Source organism: Hetaerina americana, unplaced genomic scaffold (assembly GCF_022747635.1).
Source record: "Hetaerina americana unplaced genomic scaffold, ioHetAmer1.1.p SCAF_7, whole genome shotgun sequence".
Classification (NCBI taxonomy): domain Eukaryota; kingdom Metazoa; phylum Arthropoda; class Insecta; order Odonata; family Calopterygidae; genus Hetaerina; species Hetaerina americana.
The window spans coordinates 52805617-52831946 of NW_027287316.1; the positions used below are offsets into that span (position 1 = coordinate 52805617).

The 26330-nt window shown below is 39.4% G+C and overlaps 1 protein-coding gene across 2 annotated transcripts in view; it reads right to left on the reverse strand.

Annotated features, from left to right (window-relative positions):
* SNF4Agamma (SNF4/AMP-activated protein kinase gamma subunit) overlaps positions 1–26330 on the reverse strand; it is a 426140-nt gene that overhangs the window by 386134 nt on the left and 13676 nt on the right. The window contains exon 1 of one of the 2 annotated variants that reach the window (XM_071595648.1): positions 9120–9229. The exons of the other annotated variant lie outside the window; for it this stretch is intronic. The gene's annotated coding sequence lies outside the window, so the exon portion shown is untranslated. Of the gene's footprint in view, positions 1–9119; positions 9230–26330 lie in introns of those variants that run through there. 2 annotated transcript variants of the gene reach the window in all.

Sequence of the window (26330 nt, forward strand, 5' to 3'; positions counted from 1 at the left end):
GCAAACTAACGATAAAATAGAAGAAAAATTTATCTTGTAAGCGGTCACTGGAAATCTAATGGCAGTCTATGAGTTCATTTGCACATTAAGATAAGGAGATGAGGGAAGAAAATTATCATATGTAAGCATCAAGTAATGAAATATTTTGAATCGAGAACCAATTAACGACGCCGACCCTCCTAAAATATCTGTGCTTATGAACTTCCTTGGGGTATCAAACATATTTTTCGATTTTCATGTTTTTCATAATCCAGCAATCAATGTGCGAATTACTTAATAGGATTGAAAATGGTGAGAAGAAAAATTAATGATGATACTTTTCCAAAATTATTCTCTGATTATTACACCATTAAAAACAACTTTCCACAAACAAAAGCTTTACATATATCTAGGGCCCAAGATCCGAGATTCCTCTGGGCTAAGGTCAAGCATTAATCGCAATTCGTCGCTATTAATCAGTGCAATATGATCGACCCTCTGATACTCCCATTGCAAATTGCAAATAATATATTTTTAGTAGTTGTTAGACATAGCTCCATAGAGAATATGACTTCCAACTCCAATGATTAAATACAGAAAATGCTAAGAAGTTTCAATTAAACTATGAAATAAAGATTAAATGACCTATTTTTCTGTATTTCTGATGATTTCGCCTCTAGATATGTAGAGAAGTTTGGGAAACGTGGATTCCACATAATAAGTAGGTAATAACTTACGTATTTACAAGTAAATCCATTTTTATACGTTATACACATTTATTATAGCTCGAATGTAATGCTTTTTGTAAGAAAAACGTTATTTTTACGCAACTTCGTAAATTTGTTCCCCAGAACTTCAGGCAAATTTGCCAATTTAACTTTGTGGTATTTGCCATGTCATATATTTGATGGAAAGAGTTAATATTAATTGGCAAAGAATATTTGCTGGGTATTTCCAACACGGCGGAGAAAAGGCAAGTAGCGCTTTTAAGAATGTATGCTTTGAAGTGACCCAGAAAAATTCACATGCACCCGTATTTTACCTGCATTTAGATGACATTTGACCTATATGTTCTGGGATAAAATGCCTGACCTACAAGAGACACATTTTTGAGCCGACTAAGTCAATAACTTTTCTAACATTAATCCACATCGGAATGACGCAGTGAGCATAGGTGTTTCTAAACATGATTAGTACTGCCAGACAAAATATATATTTATACTGACAGGATTTCAGATTTCATATTAATTTCAAATATGCCACGAGAAAAAACAACATTCGCACAACAGGGGCTTCAATAACATGGGAAAGCAATACTTCGCACTAGTAATTTTTTTCATTTTTCCTCGAGCAAGAGGGTTAGTTTTGGAGCCCCTTGATTCACGAAGAGAGCAGACAAGTCTTAGGCCAGGTTTTTTAATGTCTCGTTAAACATAAGGTTGACTTTAATCTCTGATTAATGTAAAAACTCAGTTTTGTGACCGTTAATTAAGTTCAAAATGGACTCTTAAAATTCTCAATAACTGACGGAAGGTGCTGCTACGGTTAAAATGTTTCAATTAATTAATGAGCAATCTTATTTGCCTATAAACATGGATTTTTCGGTAATCTACGAGTTAATTCAACGTTCACATTAACTAACAATTTAATTCAACGAGACATAGTTACACCGGGCCTTCGATTTTTAGAATGGTACAAGACACCCGAGTTTTCTCGCGACACCGAGTAAATTATTATGGCACCCAATTAATTACACTGCTAGATTCGACCACCAGAATAAAAATAGATATACACCGTGAAAAACGAATGCACGCACTCACTCTTCTCTTGCACAATATTCAATCATAACAAAATGGAACCCCAGCACCCGATATATTAACATAAAAACTAATCTTTAATGGCATAATAGAACGCCAATTATTGCGTGATGTAGGTATATAGACATGCATGAATGTATGCAAGCACATGAATGTCTTTGTATATATATATATATATATATATATATATATATATATATATATATATATATATATATATAGAATTCCATGGATGAACTAATATATATGAATGTTTTGCCGGTGCCGTATCAAACCCCGATAATCACACTTATACTGTGTATATTCAAGTGTAATCGAGAAACAAATACAATTCGTCTACATGACCAAACAGCTGATTTCCAGATCTTTTACTTTTGAATACATTTAAGCCAGAAAATTGACAATTAATTAAATTCAAAAAAATAACAAATAATTTCATTAAAGTATGTACATTTAGCGGATTCTTAGTATTCATATACATTATCTTTATATTTTATCACTGTATCGCTCATTCTCTTTTTTCAGCATTTTTAAATCACATTATGGAGCATAGTACGTCTTTATTCCGTAAAAAGTTGCTCTTTCTAAGTAAGGCAGGACGGAGCAGGAAAACAAGAAGTACTGCTCAAGGCAGTACAGTATTGCGGCATGACGATGGAAAAAGGGAACACCGCAACTATGCATTCACGGTGTTCCAAATAATCCTTCCAACTTAATTTGACCAACTTGATAATGGTCAACCAAAAAAAAGGCGATTAAAAAACTCCAGTTAAGAAGTCGATGATCGTGGAACATTTACGTCCTTGTGGTATTAGTGCCGAAAAAAACTCATGGTAATGATTAAGACACCAAAGATATATCGCGGAATCAACCTTTAACGAGTCGAATTTGTTATGAATTATGCGAAGGATTTTTAATGCTCGCATGATGGCTACCCATAAGGTTGAGCAATAGAGGAAAGGAAAACCTTCATTTGGTGGTTCAAGGCCGTTGAATAACAACACTAATCCCGGATATAAAATCCGAGGGAATGTTCATCAGCATTCTTTCAACTTCTTATGTCATAAAACTGAGAAGATTTTCCTTAGTCACGCGAAGGTACTCTACTCTACCCCTGGGTTCACATTCTGCCAAGCAGGCCGCAGCTACGAGTGTGTGTGTGTATGTATATATACATACTTGTATACATATATATATATATATATATATATATATATATGCTTTCGTAGACGTAACACGGAAGTGCCGAATAGTACAATACACAGTAACACACAATATAGAAACACAAAAAAAGAACACTCACACGTATTTTCTTGATATTTCGACGGAAACAATCCGTCTTCCTCTGAAGATATAGAAGTAATCATAACACTCACACGTATTTTCTTGATATTTCGACGGAAACAATCCGTCTTCCTCTGAAGATATAGAAGTAATGATTACTTCTATATCTTCAGAGGAAGACGGATTGTTTCCGTCGAAATATCAAGAAAATACGTGTGAGTGTCCCTTTTTTGTGTTTCTATATTGTGTGTTACTGTGTATTGTACTATTCGGCACTTCCGTGTTACGTCTACGAAAGCATATATATATATATATATATATATATATATATATATATATATATATATATATATACAGTATGTACATTCAAACACGGAAACCCACCGTATGGCGAACAAATATTCATTCACATAGAAATAGATATCAGGAAAAGGGATAGGAACACATATGAAGGACGAACACAGGAGATGTGGGGAAGGCGGAATCGAGCAGATCACAAGTGCAAATATATTTCCTTGACCGGGACTTGAACTACAAATCTTCGATTTGCCGGGCTGATGCTCTAACCACTTGAGCTATCGAGGAAATGTAATTTACACTGAAATCTGCGGGGGGTTCATGCCAGCAAATTCTTATGCCCGTCCTTTATACTCGCATGTGTTCCTATCCCTTTTCTTATATCTATTTCCGTGAGAAAATGTATATATATATATATATACATATATATACATATATATATACATATATATACACATATATATATATACATATATATATATACATATATATATATATATATATATATATATATATATATATATATATATCCACAGCAAATAGGGTAGGGATTTTAGGATAAGATACTATACAATCAATTACCATACATAATAAAACTTTCACAAAGATAGGCACGGGTGGCCTGATCGTGTGGGGTTTTATTATGTAGATTTTCACTTTCAACACTCTGCATGTCGCCATTTGGAGGAGTGGAAGGGTTATTAGGGCGAAAGCCATTAAGGGTCTAATTAATGGAAAAGCAAAGAATTTATTTCGTGAAATTGGAAAAGAAAACGCCCAATTAAGACACGTCAAATACAAGGTTGGACCAGAGGCAGGTGAAATGTTGGCTGGGCTACTGCGGTTGGTAGATTATCATGTGAACTAAAAGCATTTATGAAATGAACACCTCCGATGGCTCCTAAATACCTGAAGACAATCATACATTTTTAACACATATCATATTACGTTTCCAGGAAATCAATATGACCATTCCACTTAAATTAATGTTCACTAAAATCAAGAACAATTTAGAAGTTCCATCAGCACGAAATTCCCACGGTGATACCATTGCAAATGATTGCGCGTCATATTTTTGCAGGAAAAGGGGCTTTTGCTATTGTTAAGAGAAAATCGGAACTATTAACGGCAATCAGAGGCTATGCAATTTACAGAAAAGGAGACGTAAGATACGGCTATATAAGAAAAACTTGATGAATCCGTGTTGTCCTACCCTACTCTGATAGAGACAAAAGGTATGTTGTTGGTCTCTCTGTGCGTAGTTCTTCAGTTGCGGCCTGATTTGGCACTCACCGCCCTTCAGGAAGCTATTGAATAGTAATCGAGTAGCTTGTGATATTCCACTGATTCTATTGCCCAATTGAGATGCTCGATTTTTAAATTATATTAATGAAAATTATATAAATTGTAAATAAGGATACTGTTAGGTAATCTGGAAATTAGGATGACAGCAAATTAACGAAGTCAGCAAATCAACATCCATACCTTCTTGAGTTACATGAAACTTAAATATTGTTTCTCCATCAAATGATGGTATCTATAATGCAGTTATTTTCAACCCGATTTCACAGAGACTTTTAAAAAGCATCCTTGAGTCAAAAAACAGACGTATACCTTTTGATAGCGATGACAGTGTTGATTCTCTCGCCCCCCACCACCACCCTCTCCCCTTCTGAGTAAACTAGACTATTCATTAAGGCCTAAAAATGATGTTATTTTTTTTAGCTTTACCTCTGATACTGGATGAATTTAACCAAGGCTCGTGAATAGAGGAAATGTTGGCCCCACTTACACTAGCGTTACTCCCGAAAGGGCGCCCTGTGGGTGTGGCGATGTTTCAAATTCGCACCCTCCTCCTCACAGTTCCTTCCGTCGACGATTGAGTGAGAAACAGGAGGAGGCTACGAGGGATCTTGATGGAAAGGGGATGGGGGTACGGGGACGGCTACGAGCATGTGTTAGCACTCAGCGAAATGGATTCTATTGACCTGAATTTCAGCATGAGAAAGTGGAAAGACAGCCACGGTTCAGGCAATTGATGATCAAGTAACGACGTAATAAAGTGAATATTTTGTCTCCAAAATAAAAGCCATTGAACAATGTTCGTATGTACGGGATACACGCTACCATGTAAATGCGGAAGTCTAATTGGTAACACTACACCAAGATCACATACATATAGTTTAAGTCCATTAGCAATAATTCGCCGGGGTTGAACGACAATACCACACCACTACAACTACGGACCGACGAGCTAGATTACGATGGACGGAGTAAAAATACTTAGGTGTCATTCTGGATAGGAAATAATACTCGTACAAACGAAATTGTTTCAGATACACATAAAAGAAATGCATTGGTTTCACCAAACGAACAGCGGGGAGATATTCGGACGAAAAACGGATAGGGACGTAAGGAGAGGCGTTATTTCACACTAATTACATCTTTTTCAAAGCTACAATATACAAATAATTGTAACTGGTGATCAGAAACGTGGTGTGAGTATTAGCAAATCAAGGCTGGGTGTCACCTGATGCACGATAGTTTCATTCTCCGCTAAAGAAATGATTCTAATTCCATGTTAAATTATCGTGGAAATCATACATAGGAATTAATGAAATATACTGTCGAAAGAACCGATACCCGAATGTCGGGGAATCCATTTTCCCTCGCACAAACTGCGATCACAACAGCAGATAGCAAGCTCTTTTTCACTAGACTAATACTAGTTGAATAAGATATATGATTAAACCACAACTGCCCTCCAATGGCTGGCATATTAACAATATTTTGTGATCCAATGGTAGTTTGCGGTTTGATAATATATACATAAGATGTATGTGTCTTGCGGTAGAAGGAAATTCTGCATTAAAAAATAGTTTTGAGATAAGAAAGCGAGACATAAACAGTAATAACAACAAAAAATAGAAGGTTAGGAATAACGAAAGTCAATAACTACATTCATTAACTAGATGGGGTGAAACAAAAATAAACATGAGGAAAGAAAACTATTGAAAACGCTTAAGACGAACTCACTACTCATATTCTATCAGGAGAAGCATTTAATAATTGAAAGTTAACAGAAATGATGTGATGAAAATAAATTTTCAAAATTCAATGCCTTACGGCCTGGTTAAACCTACGGCATCCTTATACATTATGTAAACTCCCGCAGCAAACCAAACCTTAAGTTTAATTCTAAGATCGGCGGCGAACCGCTTGAGAGGCTTTTAAGGTAAACGGGAGGAAAACTATTTTATTTTTATTATTAATATTATAAGGCAAATTATTATTTAAAATATTAGGAAAATTTGACGGAATATAATATATAGGAACTAAGAAAAATATAAAATAGTGATAAGGGATAAGGTCAGGGTTTGAATAAAAGTAGCTGTTTGCTGGGAAGAGAATGTAGCTCCGCTACATTTGATCAATCTTCAGATTTATTTCTGAGGATGTTGATAACAACGCAGTTTTTTTACTCATAAATAAGATCAATATTTCCAAAAACGCTTAACGGGATGGAAAGTTATATCAGAAGCATGTAATAGATATTTTAGATTACATAGGAGAAGTTATTGAAAGAAACTCATGGGAAAGAAATGTGAGAAAAGGAACTGAAGGATATTCGATTGTATATTCGATTATGTAAATTGTATATTTGATTTATATATTGTAGGCGGAGGGACTACATTAGGAACCATACCAGAGTGGCTGAAATTTGCGAAAATAACTATTACCAGTCCCCACTCCTAATGCCTGAAAATATTACTTTAATTTCAGTTACGTGTTTCGTTTAAGATAAAAGGTAACATTGTTTTTATTTTCAGCTCACACGCACCATGAAAATATCACGATCCAGTTTCGGGCGGCGGTATTTGGAAAATTTTAGCGAATTTTATGCCTGCTTTCAAAATAAAACTAAATGCCTTAATAGAAATTTCACAACACGAGCCACCAACCTGCGACTATTGCATTGGAAATAGGCCCAACAATACAATCAGTCGTGAGTAAAAAAATCTCCGTTCGCCGGCCAAATCAAGTGGGACTAATCGGGATTTTAACAGAGGGATGAGAAAAAAAAGGTAAAATTACTTAACTGAAATTATGGGCCAACTTGAGTAAAAAAATAATTTCAGAAGAGGAGAACACGCGGTTACAGTGCTGAAGTAATTCAATGAGATCAAGATTAGACAAAACTATCATTATTTTAATTTACCTGAACATTCCTGTACTGATGAAAACTAAGAAATAATTGCTCAAATGTTACTGGTGATTCTTGATTAAATATTTCGGGCAAAAATGGACAAAGTAGTAGTGACAAAAAGAACTAAATGTGGCATGCAAAGAAGCGGATGGGGTTGAAAACTAACGAAGCAGTACTAAGCATGGTGGGAGAGAAACCCAAATGAGGAGGGAAAGGTGAACGCAGAGAATTCTGGTAGGTCATAAGAGTGTTAAAAGACAGATGGAAGAATGTTAGGCAAACAAAATAGGGCGAGGAGAGGCATGCTGGACTAAATGAAGGGAGGCACAAGTCATACGGCATTGAAGAAAGGTTTATTGTAGTGAGGGTTGTCAGGTTTTTTTCTCGTTAGGTGAGGCTAAGAAATGTAGAGATGCCCATTTTATGTTCACCCAAAACCTATCTTAAACAGTAGACTACCAAATAGGAACTCGTTAGCTGCCTAAAAATCTAGATCTACTTATCAACAAAAAAGTGCACTCCCCAGTGCTGCATTTACCAATGCCTTATAACCAGTTATAACAAGGGAATAAATAAAAAAAGAATTGAAAATGAGAAGCACGTTATTTAATTAGTTCGAAGAGACATGATTTTTTGTTCAAATGATAAGTAAACACTGACGAGTTTATTGCGAATTTAATTTAATAATTGAAAGTTGACAGATTTACGGGGGCTGAAAACCCATTTTTGAACAAACTAATTTTTGCGGAGAGCCAATTCCATCACAGGTTTTCAGATGAAAGAACAAAAATCGATATGACACCGAATGAGTGAAACTTCCTCGTTCCTCGCATGCAACCACGATAAAAACCTTTTTCAAAATAGCGAGTGTTTCGGAAGTGGGCGACGACGTCACTACTTGTAATGGGATTCGTATAAAAATCGAAAACAAGGGAAGTTAGCCGTTTCCTTGGCCACGACACTCACGAAACATTCCCTCGCACACCGCTAAGCGTAAACAGCCTCCAAAATACACATCGACTACTCAATCTAAAACAACCGCCTTCCATGCACATCGACGAAGAAAATAACGAAATAAAGAAGAAAAATAAAAACTTCCTGGGCGTAGTCCGAGAAAACCACGCACAAGCACGCGAGGTCAGGCGCACACACTCACACACATCCGAACGCACGCAAATTCTTCGGGAAGATATATTACCGTGCATAGCCATGCAAAGCACAAACCCCCCTCCTCCCCCCCCTCACAGCAATTATTCCTTGGACCACCCTTTCCTAATACACCCCTCAAGTCTCTCACAGCCGCCTCGGGACGCGGAGCACGCGGCGTATTTCGTCCACCTCCCGACACATCGAGAAGCAGGAACTCATTCGGAAACTGGGAGACGTCCAAAAAGCACGCGCATGCGCACGACAAGCACAGGACAAGCATGTTCACATAAAAGACGGGTGTGGGAAACCCAAGAATAACACGAAGGAGAGAGAAAGAGAGAGGTAAAAAAAATTCACAATCAGGTTGTGATCCTGCGCGACATTACCGAAATAACTGCCACTCCCCTTTTTTTCTCCTTATGAACTTCTACGATGGTCCTCCGTTCGCATCCCGGGAGGAAGTTAGAGAATAAGAAAGAGGGAAAGACTTTCCGACTCTCGTTCCCGCGCAATGACACTCCGACGAAACACAAGGTATGAGCGGAGGGAGATAAGATTGGAGAAAGGCCAAGAGATGGAGGGAAGAGGTTTAATGGCAGAAGAGAAGGAAGGTTTGAAAGATGGGAAGACGCACGATCGGGATGGATTCTGAAAGCACACCGTCTTCCAGGACGGTCTCGTGTGAACTGGAAAGATGGGAAGGAAAGGGACATGAAAAGGGGAGTGAAGGAGGAGTACGGTGTTAGAGTAAGGGGAGGAAAGCAATGGGAGAGAGGGGGGGCGTTTTTGGGAGAGGGGGCCAGGGGAAGGGCGGGAAAGTTTGGAGGATGGGAGGGGAGAATCGGAGGGAGAGGAGGGGCTGTTGGAACGGAAAATGATGCGAGGATATAAAGCGGAGAGGGAGGAGGAGATAGGAGGGGGAGCTCAGTGAGAGAGAAGGGGAGAAGGAACAGAGGGGAACAGGAGGGGAAAGGGCGAGGAACAAAAACACACAAGCATGCATTTGTTTACTGAGCACCGAGAATGGTATTAACACCAACAGTTAGCCGGAGCAAGCCCTCGCTTTCAGTCTCTTCTCCCCTTGTTAGATGATAAAGGAAATGAAAATGAACAATGAGAAGGCTTTATGCCTAACACTAAAGCACTCGGAGTCTCATGTTCATGCTCGCGTGATGACCAAGAATGCATTGTGGCAACCTCATTCGTAGAACTAAATACGTTTTTAAGGTGCTCAGAAGTCTAGGGCCATATCGCATTGTACATGGCACGCAACGCCCACTTTTCACATAGCACATTTATTAGACAGTTCCTGAGGAATGGAATGAAGAGAGTAGTGTACGGAAGGCACTGGAAAGAAAACGTGGAAATTAAATTAATTGAACGCATTCTGAATCAAAATTGTTTGTTAATGACTTTAATGGAAGGATGCCGTGGATGCGGAAAATTATGGAGAGAGAGGGAACACGGATTAATTAAGAGAAATATGCGTTAGAAGGCAGCGCAAGGAATTCAGAAGGAATAAAGAGACTGGAAGTCTGAGAGGTAGTTTCGAGGAATACTTTTAAATGCTGCTCTTGGTTGGACCTAAAAACCCACGTTCGCGATGAGGAATGATATAATAATTAATAATGTGACGCAATGAATTAGGTCTGATTGCAGAGTAACTTAATGTGTTTCAGCAACCACATGACAAGGGAAATTGTGTAGAAAGAGCAGCTGTGTGACAGGAATACTTTAACACTTCACCACCAAAACCAAATCACGAATACTGTAGCTTAATAAAAGAGCTTGAAGCAAAACAGACGAGGAGAATTGAATTCTAATACCAAGAAATTAACAAGAATAATCAATTTTTTACAGATATAAACTGTGGAGATAAAGGAATGTGAGTTAATATAATTGAGAAAATATGATATACGAAAATTTCACAGTTTGAAAGAATACAAGGAAGTCTAAATAAAATAATATTTACAAAGCATGAAAATCGAGAGTGCCTACGAAAACAATGAGCCTTGTCCAGCCCATGTATAGCAGGATGCAACATTGCATGCATCGTACCAACTCCTACGCTATGAGTTTATTTCGCTCCAATGTCAGTGGAAAATCATTTTGAAAATACTCGGATTTGCATCACATAATTACATTGAGAATAGAGTATATTCCACAGAGGCTACTGTTACGTGTATTGGGAAATGCTTTCGATGCTACGCCAAATTTGAGAAACTGAAAATATAGTAGATTATTTCCCGTAGTATTCACAACGCACAGGGATGCGTGTCCTCACATCTCTCCTCCAGATTCCTGGAGGATTTGTAGTAAATCCTGAAGCCATTGAATTACAGCGGCGAAAAAAATAATTGGGAATTTTGGTTTGTTTGTTTCACCGTAATTATTTTAAAAAGTCGAACAAATGGAACAAAAGATCATCCGAAAATCCGAATTTTTCGCTTGAGATATTTTGCTCATTCATGAATGAAGTTTATTTACAAAAATTTCGCTTTTATTTACGAGTTATACTTTTTTTGCGAGTGAATTACGTAAATTGAATAAAACGGCGTACTTTATCATTATTGAGGACATTTCGAGGATAGACAACCTGAAAAAAGATTACTCAATTTCACCAATTGAGGTTATTAATGTTCAAACTGTAATTAACCAGAACAGAAGTAATTCAAATAATTGCAATAGAATACGTCCCCTGAAGTTCATGGAACATGGTGATTGTTCGTTCGCACGAGTCAAATAGGACGACTTACTATTCTAGTGAGCTTCTCCCAACACTGAGTGGGGGAAGAGAGAACAATCCCATCACCGGTCTTAATTAAAGAAGACCTTCCTGCGAACGGGAACTGGCAGCAATATTTAATGTCAATGGTATATCAGTGCATTTTATAGTAATGACTCATCACTTCTTGATTCAACCATCAATGACTTTTCTTTGGCCAGAAACTTTGAGAATTTTATGCACGTATATTCTTCCAAGGAACACTGGTTCTTTCTCTTAAGGGAAATCGTTCTTTCCATTGTTCTTTCTTTGATCACAAATAGCAAACCTACTCTTAGAATTGGGTATCGATGAATTCATGAATCTCTGGAGTTTCAGACTACACGAAAATTTGCATGAAAGTCGAAGAGGATTATATTTTCTTTCGGAATTCTATTTAAGAAAAAACGCCATCAAATACTGAAATCTGACAGAAAACTGAATGAATCAGAGCATTTTTAGTCGATTATTTCGATGAAAATGTATCACAAAGCCTTATAAAAACAGACAGTGGCCACAAGATTCGAATTCTGAAAATAAAGGAGCTTTTTCACGTTCTCCAAGAAACAAATCATGTTTTTTTTAAAGGCTTTAATGTTAATGTTCATGCACTCATCCAATTTACTTTCTGATTTATTTAAGGGGCTCCGGATATCGTGGTTTATATCAACTCAATTAGGAACTGAGTGTGCATATTTTAACAAATTAATACTTCAGAAAATAAAATGGTAGGAATTTTATGTAACACTCTAGACTTGATGGTAAATTAAATGTTTTTCACATACACGGACGGCTCTAGAAGGAAAGTTTTTGCGTCAAAAATATTTCTAACAGAGTGCTAACGTTTCTTGACGGAAGTATAAATGAAAACGACAGAACCAAAGGCACAATTGGGAAGAAATAGGGTAAACGAGTATTATATGCCAAATATTGCAAACCACAAAATAGTGAAGTCACAAAGAAATACGAATGAAGTGTATTTTTTATTACAGTATGAAAAACTGAACATTTTCCTGAATGTAATTAATTAGCGACCAAAAGTTGTCATAGGGCATTAGTACCATTCTTACAATTTATTTCGCCATCGAATGACGAACTCCTGCCGCCTTGGTCCTTCATTAGGGAATTTCAAGTTTAACGCTCCATTGCAGGCAATATTCAGTTACCGAAATATTTTGCAGCTTCAGGTTTAGAGGATTTCTCGTTAAAGATTTGAAATGATGGACTTGAAAAATATGGATGATGGAAATGACAAAAAAAGAAGTTACACTACCGTGCCTGCGCTTAATTTTTACCCATCATTGGGATCCTCTTGCTCTAAAAAATATAGTAGTGCTTTTTTCTCCCTGACAGCCTCGTTTTAAGCACTTGCAATAGATGTGAAGAATAATGTTTTTCGAATTATTACCACGAAAAAAAGAAAGACTCTTTTTCCTTCTCCCTTGGTTGCACTCATCTTTGAGCGACACTGTGGCTCCCGGCGATTGTGTTTTCGAACGTGGTTAGTTGGATCTAATACTATAGAATCAGCAAGAGAAAGTCCAAGAAAAAAAGTAGCATTGAAAAAAATCGCAGAACAGAATCGCTGTTTGTCGGGAAGACGTCCTGTAATATCAATATAGTCCGATAGTTATCGCAAGTCTCCAAGGCTTGCGAGATGTGAGTCCGTTTTTAAAAGCAAATACATCTGAATTTGAAGCACAAAAAAATATGATGCCTTGAAAATACATAAAATAGATCCAACACGCGGTTTTCCATGATGACCTCGCCGTCATTTCGTATCGCAATAGAAAATCGACTAAAAATGAATAAGTATAAAAATGCATCATAATAAAGTATATATTCTGGAATTTTTTTAATGAAGTCGTAAGTTCGAGGAATATTCCTGGTTTTTACGGCGTTCTGCCACCCTAAAACTGCAGCCTCAATGTTTATATTTTTTTCTTCAAAATTTCAAAGAAGTGGATTGAATGTTACTATGGCATCAATAGTCAGTATAATGCCACTTCAATTGGATCGAATTTCGTTGATTTTTATCGTCGAAGCAAATATGTCAATAATCGAATTTTCTCACAATCAAATGAATAGCTTTTTAGTAAACGCGCCGAAATATTCCAACGAAATACATGACCAGGCAGTTATGGTAGGAAATGGTAGAAAATATTCAATGCATTTCAACATGGGTATTTACTTTGAAAGGTCAATACTAAATATTTTCACGAATTTAATACTTCCCCTATGTTACACAAGAAAAGAAGTGTTATGGGGGATATGAAATTAATTGCCAATAAAGTCCCGGGGATATCTTTGGCAAGGAAAACGAAATTTTTTTTTATTGAACACGCACACACGCAGTGGGATAACGGAAAGTATTTTTAATGAAAACCTTGATAGCTGCCGTAACCTTCAGTAAAAGATAAGTTCATTCAAACAGAGAGCTCTAAATAAACTCGTTTCATCCATAGTTCTTTAGGAGAGATATCAAACGGAAGATATATCAGAGTTTAAGGGAGTGGCAAAGCGATGAGAGGGCTGCGATCTATCTGTTTTTTCAGTCTTCGAATTGAAATACACGTTCTGATGGTGAAAGCTTTTCATAAGATTTTTCAGAGGTAAAGCATAATTTTCAGACTTTTCCGGATAATGAACGGGTCTATATACGCTTTCCACTCCAGGTCCAAACGTTCCTATTTGTTTTACATTAGAAATTCACTTGCTAAGGCAACAGTGCGTTACGATCCTTCATCTAACAAAGTCCAATTAATGAGCATTCGCATAAAAATTAATAATAAACCATCCAAAAGCGATGCCAGAAAGTGAAAGAAAAGGGAAGAGAAATTTGCGATGTTTTTGGGAGCGCGCACTCAGCTGAGCGAGCGTTGAGTTGGCAGACGAGGCGAGGATGGAAAAGGTAAACTGAAATCCACGCACACACTTTTCATTTTAAAAAGTGTACTAAGAGAAAGTAAGTGGGGGTTGAGACACACGATAGGCAACACTGGTTATCAGGGTTAAAAATAGGAAGGGCAAAAGTTGGAGGAATAGGAGATGGAAACCGCGAAAAGACAAACGGTTGATGTCAGGATCATGTGATATTTATCGTAATGGAAACATGGCGTCCCAAAAATACTATCGAGGTTGGGAAGAAAAGGTTAAGGGTGGGGATTTCCGGCTTAACAGAAATAGACGCTTGACAACGAGGGGCGCGATGGTTATGAAGGAGGGAGTCACGCAAAACAAAGCGCCTCACGTCTGCTCTAATTAACTGATTCGCCCTCCGCAAATGGGTTAAGTGGTCAGTCAGTCGACACCTCAGGACCGAGGGGTCAGCCATTCAGAACCCCTCGCACGCGGCCTGACGCAAGCCCTCACGTCAACCACCCCGTTTCGTCCAACGCGATTGCAAACTAGCAGAATCAAGTCTGTTTCAGAGCCATCATCCGCGGTAAAAAGAATTGTGATGAAAGCAGATGCAAGACGCGGCATAATTTGAAAAATTGGAGTTACAAATGATGATAAATTCCTAATACACCAATTTTTTATGAATGGTAATGACTATGTGCTTGCTTCGGTCTCTTTGAGGCGTCGAAGCTTGCTGAAACTGTTACTTTGTACATCAAAAGAGAATAATCTTCCCCACCTCTCCCGTTCCTCCTTTCTATGTGTTCCTATCCCTTTTCCTGAAACCTATTTCCATGTAAATGAATATATATATATATATATATATATATATATATATATATATATATATATATGTATATGTCTGTGTGTGTATATATATATATATGTATATATATATATATCCCCTCCCCGGACTACAACCTTGACGTGGTGGAAGGGCTTGTGCGTTCCGATGACCCCTAGAGCTGTGCTGGCGGGAGTAATAATTATTGCTCCTGGTAGGGTCACCCATGCCAGATAGGTCGAAGGTTAGGAGCCAAACGAAAGGTAGTCCACGCAGCGTCTGTTCCTCAGTGAGGCGGCTGCAATGGCGTCTGACCCCAGTGGGGCGGCCAGCAAGTGATGGTGTCACGTTAAAAACACTATTGAGGAAGGCAACGGGAAACCACCTCAATTATCATTCCCTAGAAAAATATGATGGACAATAGAGATATTTTGAGTCCTGGCAACCACGGGGCTCGGCCCAATCGGCCGTGTGTCGTGCCCGGCAGCGGGGGAGGCAAGGCTTCCGCGGTCGTCATCCCACGAAACCCTTGCAAGGGAAAACCAGCAGCAGCAGGACAGAAGACGCAGGAGAAGAAGACAAAATTAGTTAGAATAGGAACGTGGAATGTTAGGACAATGATGAGGACAGGGAAATTGGAGAATGTTAAGCGAGAGATGGAAAGGGGAAATATAGATATTTTAGGTCTATGCGAGGTGAGATGGAAAGATAGCGGGGATTACTGGAGTGATAAGTATAGAATAATATACAGCGGTGGAGACGAGAGCCAACGAGGGGTTGCCATAGTATTAAATGAAGAGGTAGGAAGAAGCGTAGTCAACATAGAGCAGGTAACGGATAGAATACTACTAGTGGAGATAAAATCAGAACCGACGAACTTAGTTATTATTCAGTTATACATGCCACCGAGCAACCATAAGGAAGAAGAGGTCGATAAGATATACGATCAGTTAGAGGACATGATCGCGTGTGTTCCTGCAGGGAAACATTTGATAGTGATGGGGGATTGGAATGCGACGGTAGGCGAAGGAAGAGATGGTGATGAGGTGGGCGACTACGGTTTGGGCACGAGGAATGACCGCGGGGAGAAAGCAGTTGAGTTCTGCAGGAGACAGGGGTTAGTCATCACCAACACTTGGTTTAGACACCACAAAAGACGCAGGTATACATGGAAAATGCCAGGTGACTCAGGAAGATATCAGCTAGATTATATCCTGGTTAGACACAGGTTTAGGAATAGTGTGATAAATTCCCACAGCTTTCCGGGAGCGGATGCGGACTCAGACCACAATTTAGTTGTTATGAAATGTAGCGTACGTTTCAAAAAGATAAGGCAGGGGCGGCGAGTTAGAAAATGGAATGTAGAAGCATTAAATGGGTTGAAAAGGAAGGAATACAAACAGGCGGTAGAGAAAATCATGGAGGATGGTAAAGGGCTTATTACTATCGAAGAAAAATGGGAAATGATCAAAAAAGGGTTGTCTAAAGCCGCAAAAGACACTATTGGAACCGTTAACGCTAAAAGGACTAGGAAACCATGGATCACGGATGAGATGATTACAAAGATGGATGAGCGGCGAAAGTGGAAGAATATAAATACAGAATTAGGCAAAATGAAGTACAAAGAATTGAACAATAAATTGAGGCGGGCAACAAATAAGGCAAAAGACGCATGGTGGAAGACGCAGTGCGAGGATATGGAAAGTCTCCAGAGGAAGGGTGAAATCGGTGCGCTGTACAGCAAAGTTAAATCGTTATCGGGAAGTAAGAAAGGAAGAGCTATGCTAACAGTTAGAGATAAGGCGGGTAAGGTAATAGTTGACGCAGGAAAGATCCAAGAGAGATGGAAGGAGTATATAGAAGAACTGTATAGTAAAGAACTCAGACCAACACAGTTAGACATTGAAAAAGAAAATGACGTAGAGGAAGACAGCTTAGGTCCAGGCATACTAGACAATGAGATAGAAAGGGCATTAAGGGAGATGAAACTAAATAAGGCCGTGGGGGTAGATAACATTCCCGTGGAACTTTTAAAATGCTTAGGAAAATGTGGGAGGAAGAGGCTATATGGGCTGATCCGTAGCATTTATGAGGAGGGAATCTGGCCGGAAGACTTTGTGAGAGCAGTTTTAGTTCCGATTCCGAAAAAGGTAAAGGCCACGTCATGTGAGGACTATAGGACAATTAGTTTGATATCCCACGCAGCTAAAGTTGTTCTCAGGATCATAAACAAAAGGATAGAGAGTAGAGCAAATGGTTACTTAGGGGATGATCAGTTTGGGTTTAGGAAGGGGAGAGGTACGCGTGATGCCATTGCAGTAATGAGATTATTAATCGAGAGGAATATAGAACACAACCAGGAGGTATTTGCCTGTTTCGTAGATTTCGAAAAAGCGTTTGATAGAGTGAATTGGGAAAAACTAATGAGTATTCTGCAGAAAATAGGAATAGATTGGAGGGAAAGGAGGCTAATCCGCAACCTGTACATGTCTCAGACTGCTCAGGTGCGGGTGGGAAACGGGGAGTCAGGATGGGCAGTGTTAGGAAGGGGTGTAAGGCAGGGTTGCCCATTATCACCGTTGCTGTTCAACCTGTATGCAGAGGAAATGATCAAAGAGGCATGGGAAGAACTAGAGGTAGGAATGAAAGTGGGCGGGGAATTCGTAAAATCAGTTAGGTTTGCTGATGACCAAGCTTTAGTTTGTCAGTCAGCCAAGGGGCTGCAAGCATTGCTGAGTGAATTGGAAATTCAGTGCGACAGGTATGGGATGAGAATCAATATTAATAAAACAAGGGTTATGCGATTTTCTAGAAAGGAAAAGGCTGAGCTAAACATTAAAATAGGAGGGCAAAAACTAGAGCAGGTAGAACAGTTTATGTATCTCGGTAGTGTTTTGGACCAACACGGTCAAAGTAGTAGGGACGTAAGGAGAAGAATTGCGCTAGGCAAAGAGGCTTTCACGAGGAGGAGGGAGTTGATGACGGGGACTTTGAGTAAGGATGTTAAGAAAAGACTCGTAAAAACTTTGATATGGAGCGTAGCTATGTACGGCGCGGAAACGTGGTCATTGAAGCAGGAGGATAGACGTAGACTGGAGGCTTTTGAAATGTGGGTGTGGAGAAGAATGGAGAAGGTGAAATGGACAGAGAAGAAAACAAATGAGGAAGTACTTGGTATGGTGGGCGAAGAGAGGGGTTTGTTGGGAGCAATCCTATGGAGGCAGGAAAAGTGGATGAAGGGGGTGTTGACCGGCAGTGGGATGTTGAAGACTGTGATAGAGGGTAGAATGTTGGGCAAAAGAGGAAAGGGAAGGAACAGGATAGGGATGTTGGACGGGATGAAGGGCGGAAGAAAGTACTCAGAGATGAAGAGGGACCTGGTGTAGAGTAGAATTTAGGGTTGTGTTTTGTTAGTAGCCACAAAATATTTGTTTGGTAGTTGTGTCCATCGAAAAACCTACCTTAACCGGTAGATTACCTTTAAAAAAAAAAAAATATATATATATATATATATATATAGTATATATAATGAAAACGAAGAAACGAGATAGCGCTTGCGAGCGCCTTTCACCATTGGCTTGGAGTAACTTTTTAGCAGGAATCTATTTTTCTCGTGCCTCTCTCCGAAATACCATTGTTGTGTTTTTTCTGTTAATGTGTGGTTGTCCCGTTCCAAAAAACCATTTACAATTTTTTTCCAAGCTGAAAAATTTTCGCCGGTCCCTGGAATGGAACCAATGAACCAGTGATGAGGCATGATATGAATTATTTCATTCGGTCCAGAATGTTACAGAGTTTGTTTGCATCATGCATAATAACAGCTCAGAGATAATGTGCACATCATTTTTTTCCTTTATATAAGTATATACATGTGTACACACGTACATACCTAATACATGTACATATTTTACATATATATATATATATATATATATATATATATATATATATATATATATATATATATATATACACACACACATACATACACACATATATATACACACCTACATACGTACACGCACACATATTAGCATATGTATACAGACGCATGCACGTACATGTGACCATAAAGACTGCGAAAACCCTCAAAGGAAGGCAAGGTCCACGGATATTAGGAGGAAGACTAACTAGCGATGGAAAATTATGTTTTGTAAGAAATTATCGATGGTAGGGTTGAAACTATCAATGATAGCACAATTATTCTGCAAAAAAAAAACTCTTCAACGACGAACGATGAGTGTCCGGCACCGGGTGGTTACCGGACATAACAGAGTTCAGGTTGTGACTAACGTCGCTCCGGTCGCGACTCGACCCCGGGCGACGTGTGTTTCACCGCTTCCCGGGACGCCTCGTCCGACAGGTCGACGAGCGACAGCGCGGCATGCCGTCGCATCCCTCCTCCCCGACCTTATCCGAAGAGGAATAGCCAGCCGTGGTCTCCACGAAGAGCGGGTAATTTGGCAGCGTTCCACAGGGGGCCTTCTTCGAAAGAGCACCGATGGGGGCCGTCATCGGCAGGAGGTCGTCTCGGGGAGAGTCGGAGTGGCGAACTGGGGGTCATCTGATGAAGGGGTGTGGTCGGGTAAAATCAGGGAGAATAGTTCCATGTCCGCCTCTAGAGGAGAGCTGGAAAGATCATCGACACCTTGGCTATCCTCAATGGAGAAGGACGATGGGGTATCTGGGATTTTTGACGTCGGGAAACTTGTATGTGTATCGACTTCCGGGGTCGGTGACGCTTCCTTTATTGTTAATGATAAAGGGGTCGCGGGTGAGCTGTTATGGACGGGAAAATATCGCTATCAGATGCATCCTCCTCACCTGTCACCAGAGGTTCTCGGGGTGTTTGAAGCCCATGATTCAGAATTGCCAGGCGAGGCCGTCGATGATGTGGGCTGGTGAAGGGGAGGCGAAAGATGATCCCTCATTTGATGGAGTCACGGAGACGGGGGCCGGTGGTCGTGTGAGACTAGGCGAGGTGGTAGGTACATGAGCTACTTGTAGATCGGCATTTGAGACCAGGAGCTTGGGGTCGTCTGTCCTCATCTTTTTTGGACCCCTAACTTCCGTTGGCGATTTTCGATCTCGCTGACATTTCCTTCCAAGAGGAGGGAGATGAGTGGGACCAACAGGAACTGCCCGAGCCGCACCCTCGATGAGTAGCAGCGACCGTTCCCTCTCCTCCGCAGCCACCTCGGGCTCGTCCTGCTCCACAGCGGCGTTCGGGTTGGAGGACAGAACCATTGCCTCCGCATAGCTCTTTCATCCCTGGTTCCGAAGGCAGGTCTTGTGCTTGTGGCCTTCTTGGTTGCAGCAGGTGTAAGTGTGGCACTGACCCACATAGATGACAATGGCCCGGTTGCCGCCGATGTGGAGATGCGAGGGGATATTTCTATTGACCGTCATCCGCACCACCTTGGTGCCCATAAGCACACGCGCCATCTTGTCTCCCTCCCACCTGTTCTCCGACGAGCGATGGATTTTACCAAAACATTGAATATCTCTTATTGTCTTCCAACGGGGTCTCCACGGGGAGACAAAGAACCCTGATATTACACGGGCTGCCGGAAGTCTCGTCAATAGTAATTGTCGTCCTCTTGTCACTTAAAGACGGAAACAGTAGTTTTCGCGGAGTATAGTCAAAATCCTAGTCATTGTAGCTTCGGTTGCCAACTTCAGGAATATCAAATGGCGATTGTATCCAAATTGGATCACCACTGTCTCTTCAGGTGTGAGGCCCAGCGAATCTAACGTGAAGAGGTGGACCTCCAACGACGTAGAGCGCTTCGCCTTCTCGTAAACTTGCAAGGCAAGCGTTCTTAAGTGGACCACAGCCATTTAAAATAATCAAATGCATTTTGGGATTTGTATGTATTTTGATTTGGATATTACCCGAGATTTAATTCAGGACTTCCGATCGCCAAAATCAATTTCCAACATCGAAAAAAAACAATAATCGTACAGTGTCCAGAGATGGAATTTTAAATAAAGAGTTCGACGGAAAGTGCGACGTATATAAAAACTGGAAAAGTCATAGACAGGCATATATCCAGGACTTTATTCATCAAGAAGGACTAAGGAGGGAGAGAGGTAGGAAACTCCATGCACCGAAAACTAATGGTTACTTGGATACAAATTTGCTAGAATTACGGACGGGGGAGGCTGGGTGGATACTCGTCGGCATCTTAGAGATACATGTCAACTAAAAACTAAAGGAGAGAAAAATATTTATAATTTCAAAAGGAAAAAAAATTAAACGTTGGCAAAAAATGACGTGCACAAATAGAGTATTTGTGTGACTCAACAGGGGGAAAATCCGTCAGGGGTCCTGGGAAGGGGGGTTAGACGTGGACCAGCTCCAAGGGCTTTCAAAATTCTGCGCGTAGGTCTCACCAGCAAAATAAAAGTTGAATGCAAACAACCAATATTCTCCGCAATATCTTCCATAGTGGAAACGCGGTTTATCGCACAGGACTACCTGGTGAAGGAATTTCTTCACAATGAAAGGAAGCAATTCATGTCGTCCCACCATAACGAAACTTAAGTCGCGTAATAAACAATGTATGAAATTACAAGATAGTATTTATTTAACGATAGGTTTCTCCAAGCCATCACGTAATCTAGATAATATTACCAAACCGCAGAGAAGCGAAAACTATATTTTGATGAAGCACGGATTGCAAAAGGCCACAAAACATATGTTGCATGTTTTCCTTCTTTGGCAATGAGCATTTATTTTAATGTTAAAACGGTAGATGAGGCATCCTCTCAAGCTAGAAAAAAGATATGAGAGCACAGGCTCAAAAACATGAGCAGGATTGGACCTCGCGGCACCTTGGGAGAAAAAAACTCTACGAGCACAGTGGGTCTTCTGTTACATTGATTGGAATGTTTCCCAATCCAGCAACACTCGCAGTCGTTTTTTACGCCAACTCTGAAAAGGAGTCATTTCACTCATCGCACGACTGGGACCTTTTTGTCCGGACACGTGTGCATACTGGGCTACGTGCCATTAAATTAGATGCATGAGTGGGACTATATATCTACGTGTCAAAAAAATGAGGATTGACTTTTGGGGGAAAAAGCACGACTATGAAGACCTACCCAAGAAAAGGCACACAGCAACGGGGATAAGAAAATAAAACAAGAATAGACGGAAAGAGTAAAGAGGAAAAAAAAGACGGAGGGGGGAGTGAATACAAGGATGAGTAATACGACTGAAGTTTTTATGTCCAGTACATAATATATCTATACTGATTATCATGCCTGGGAAACGAAAAGAAAATTTTCTCTATAGAGAGGTCAGCGATTGAATGCATTATAATTACAGTTTAACAGTATTTCACGGACATATAATCGTTTGCATTGCATAAAAGAATATTTTTTGGGTTTTTAGGATAAAAATGAGCTCACCTTATCACGTGACCTCGTTCTCGAGCACACTCGTCGCCCTCTCACAAATGCCAAAGAAACTGCGGGAGATGCCGCAACAGTAACTTTTAACGGAGTCATCCGCTAATGTTCATTTCAATGCAACAATTTCAGAGTGTAAAAATCATTCGCCTTGACTGGGATCCCAGATCCTAGTCAAGGCGAATGATTTTTACACTCTGAAATTGTTGCATTGAAATGCTCTCACAAATGTATTGCCTGATGTATTTTCTAAGCATGAGCATGCGCTCGTGAGAGCACCAGTATAATTTGAGTGCGATGTTACTGCACAAGGATTTACCGAGGAAAAATTATCAACTGCTAACCCCATTAATGTCAAATCATTCGCCATTAAAAAATAACACTGCGCAATTCAAGGTTTTTTCTCGGCCCAAGTTCTCTTCAGATTTTTCAAAGGATTTCACCATTCCACCATTTCCCGGGCATTTCCCATGGGAAATGCCCGGGAACTCAGAAATATATCAGACTATATTATGGTAGGCACAGATTTAGTAACGGGGTGATTATTACACACAGTTTCCCGGAAGCGGATGCGGATTCAAGTCATAATTTTGTAATAATGAAGTGAAATGTCAGATTCAGGATGAGGAATCGCGGAAGACGGTAAAGGAAATTGAATGCAAAAGCATTAAACGGAACGATAAGAAGAATCAGCAGGCTTTGGAGAAAAACATGATTGAGGAAAGAAGGCTGGGTATAATAGAATAAAAAGTGGAATATATCGAAAAAGGTATATCAATACCTGCAAACGAAATTATATAAAAACGACAGTAAGAATATGGATTACGGAAGAGAAGATTAGAAAGATAGACGAATGAAGAAAATGGAAGACGGTAAACACAGAGTTATTTTTAACTTAGGCGGGAAAATAAGAGGAAGAAGAAAAGAAGCGTAATGGAAGACGGGAAGAAGGGATAGAAGAAGGTAAATGGAATGCTTACGAAGCATGGGTTCAATAGTTTATAGGATATAATAAGAAGAAGGTTTACTGGAAGGTTAAAGTACTGTTAGGAAATAAGAATACACAATCCGCTCAATGAGTCAAAGATAAGTAAGGAAAATTATAAATTCAACCACGGAAGATTCAAGAGAAATGACAGGAAAATATAGAGAAACAATATGGTAAGGATATTAGACCATCAACCTTAGAAATAGAATGATAATATGATCTGGATGAGTATATCTTGAGTCAAAGCATATTGAAGTCTAGACGAGATAGAAGAGGCATGAAGATAATTGGAATCAAAGAAAGCTGTGGGGGTCGACACATTCCTACAGAACTACTAAAGAGTTTAGGAAAACGTGGGAGGATGAGTATTTATGGGCTAATTCAAAGAGCTCATTGGGAAGGGATTTGGCCGGAAGATTACGTCTGATTTGGGTTAGTTCCTATTCTAAAAAAATGAAGGGCAGTATATGTGAGGACTATAGAGCAATAAGTTTGATTTAACTCGCAACTGAAGTGGTTTTCAGGATTATTAATAAGAGGATGGAGAGAAGGGCAAATAATTACTTAGGGGATGATCAGTTATGGTTCAGAAAGGGGAGAGGTACGCGTGATGCCGTAGCAATAGTGATGTCATTAATAGAGAGGAGCATTGAAACAGAATCAGGATGTACTCGTACTTGTCTGTTTCGTAGATTTCGAGCACACATTTGATAGTGTGTATTGGAGAAAATTCATGAATGTACAAGAGAAAGTAGGAGTTGATTGGAGGGTAAGGAGATTTATTCTCAACATGTACATGTCTCAGATAGCCCAGATACGAGTGGTGGATAGGAATGAAAGTCGGTGGGAATACATAAAATCAGTTTGCGGATGATCAAGCTTTAGCTTTCCAGGCATTCAAGGAGTACAATCATCGCTGGGCACACTGAAAAGTCGGTACGGTAGGTATGGGATGAGAATAAGTGTAAATAAAACAATTTTTAAGCTGTTTTCGAGAATGAGAAAGACAAATATTGAAATACGATTTCATACGATAGAGCATGTGGACCAGTTAACCTATCATGGAAGTTATGAACGAAAATGTTCAAAGTAGTAGGGACATAAGTGAAAGAATTTCGTAAGGCAAAGAAGCAGAAGGAGGAGGGAATTGATAGCAGGGACGATGAGTCAGGAGGGTAAGAAAAGACTAGTCAAAACTTTGACATGGAGCTTGGTTTTGTACCGCACGTAAATATAGTCATCGAATCAAGATTATAGGCGTAGATTGGAAACTAGAGAACTGTGGGTGTGAAGAAGGATGGGAAAGGTGAAATGGGCAGGAAGGAAAACAAACAAAGTGCTAGTGGGGGAGGGAAGGAGTTGCTCTGAGAAATCCGAAGGTGGCAGGAAAGACAGATTCAGAGCGTTCAGAATGGGAATGAGGATTAAGATTAAGAGATATAAGGGAGAATGTTAGGCAAACGAAGAAGGGGAAGGGATAGGTTAGTCATTGTTTGGACGCAAAAAAGGGAAGAAGGAAGTGCTCTAATTAAGCGTCTGTAGCGTCGAATTTCAGGTTGCGTTTACTTATGAGAAGGAACTATATGTATCGTTGTAAGATTTTATTATTTTCCACAGACTTAATTCTGTGGAAAATAACAAACTCTTACAACAAAGCCTGTAAGTGAAAAGCATCGCTGTGACCTAGCATGGGTTATATTCCGTCCAAACTTACTTCAACCGGTTGAATACCAGCATTAATAATTTGATATATGGGATGACAGGCACAACTCATTGATTATATGTTTACTGAAATGAACATAATTAGAGACCTTGAGTAATAATGTCACATTCCACGCCAAACATAGCACAAAGGTTACCCCTATGTGTGCTGAAACAAACACGCACACCGTTATCAATCACTCGGGAACCAATCTAAAATCAGCCAGCCAGAAAGCACGTGACTACGCAACCCATGTAAAACGTATTAAAACATTCTGAAGAGGGACCTGACGCCACTTGATGCTGAAGAAGTTTACGAAGAAATAGATGTAGGTCGTAAATTACTAATATTTTATGAAAGTAAAACTAATGTATTTATTGAGGAATTCAAAATATATTGCTATCAATAATAGACTAAAATAGTATAATACTAAGCGTACACATTAGTTATGTTTGTAACAGAATTCCAGCTAACCTTAATGGAATATCCAGGAATGCATGTCCTCTGATAACTTATGCTAAAATGTCTAAATCCCAACCAACGTTTTAACGAAATTATTGTTATAGCCGCGAGGTAAAAATTACATTCAATATATTTATGCCGACTTTAATAATATGGGGATGATTTTTAAAGATAGCCTAAGTTTTCTTAAAAGAGAGGAATTCTACTTCCGGGTAGTACATATCTGATATTTGCCGACTAGAAATATCAGTCTAATCTCATCCTGATGGGATGAAAATCTGCTTTACTAAACAGTCAAACCCGAGTAATGGCAAACTAGAATAGTGAATAACTGATCGTAGCACTTTTCCACTTGATATCAAGTGGAAAAGTGCTACGATCAGTTATTCATTATTTTGGGAGTACATTACATTCATCAGTTATTCACCAGTTACTTGACATCTAGTGGAAAAGTGCTACGATCAGTTATTTATTATATTCGACTTCCACCACATCACGCCTGAAGCTATTCAATTTGAAACTAGAATAGATTTGACGTCAGATTTTAACCATGGTTAGAGTATTACATATTCCTGGGACT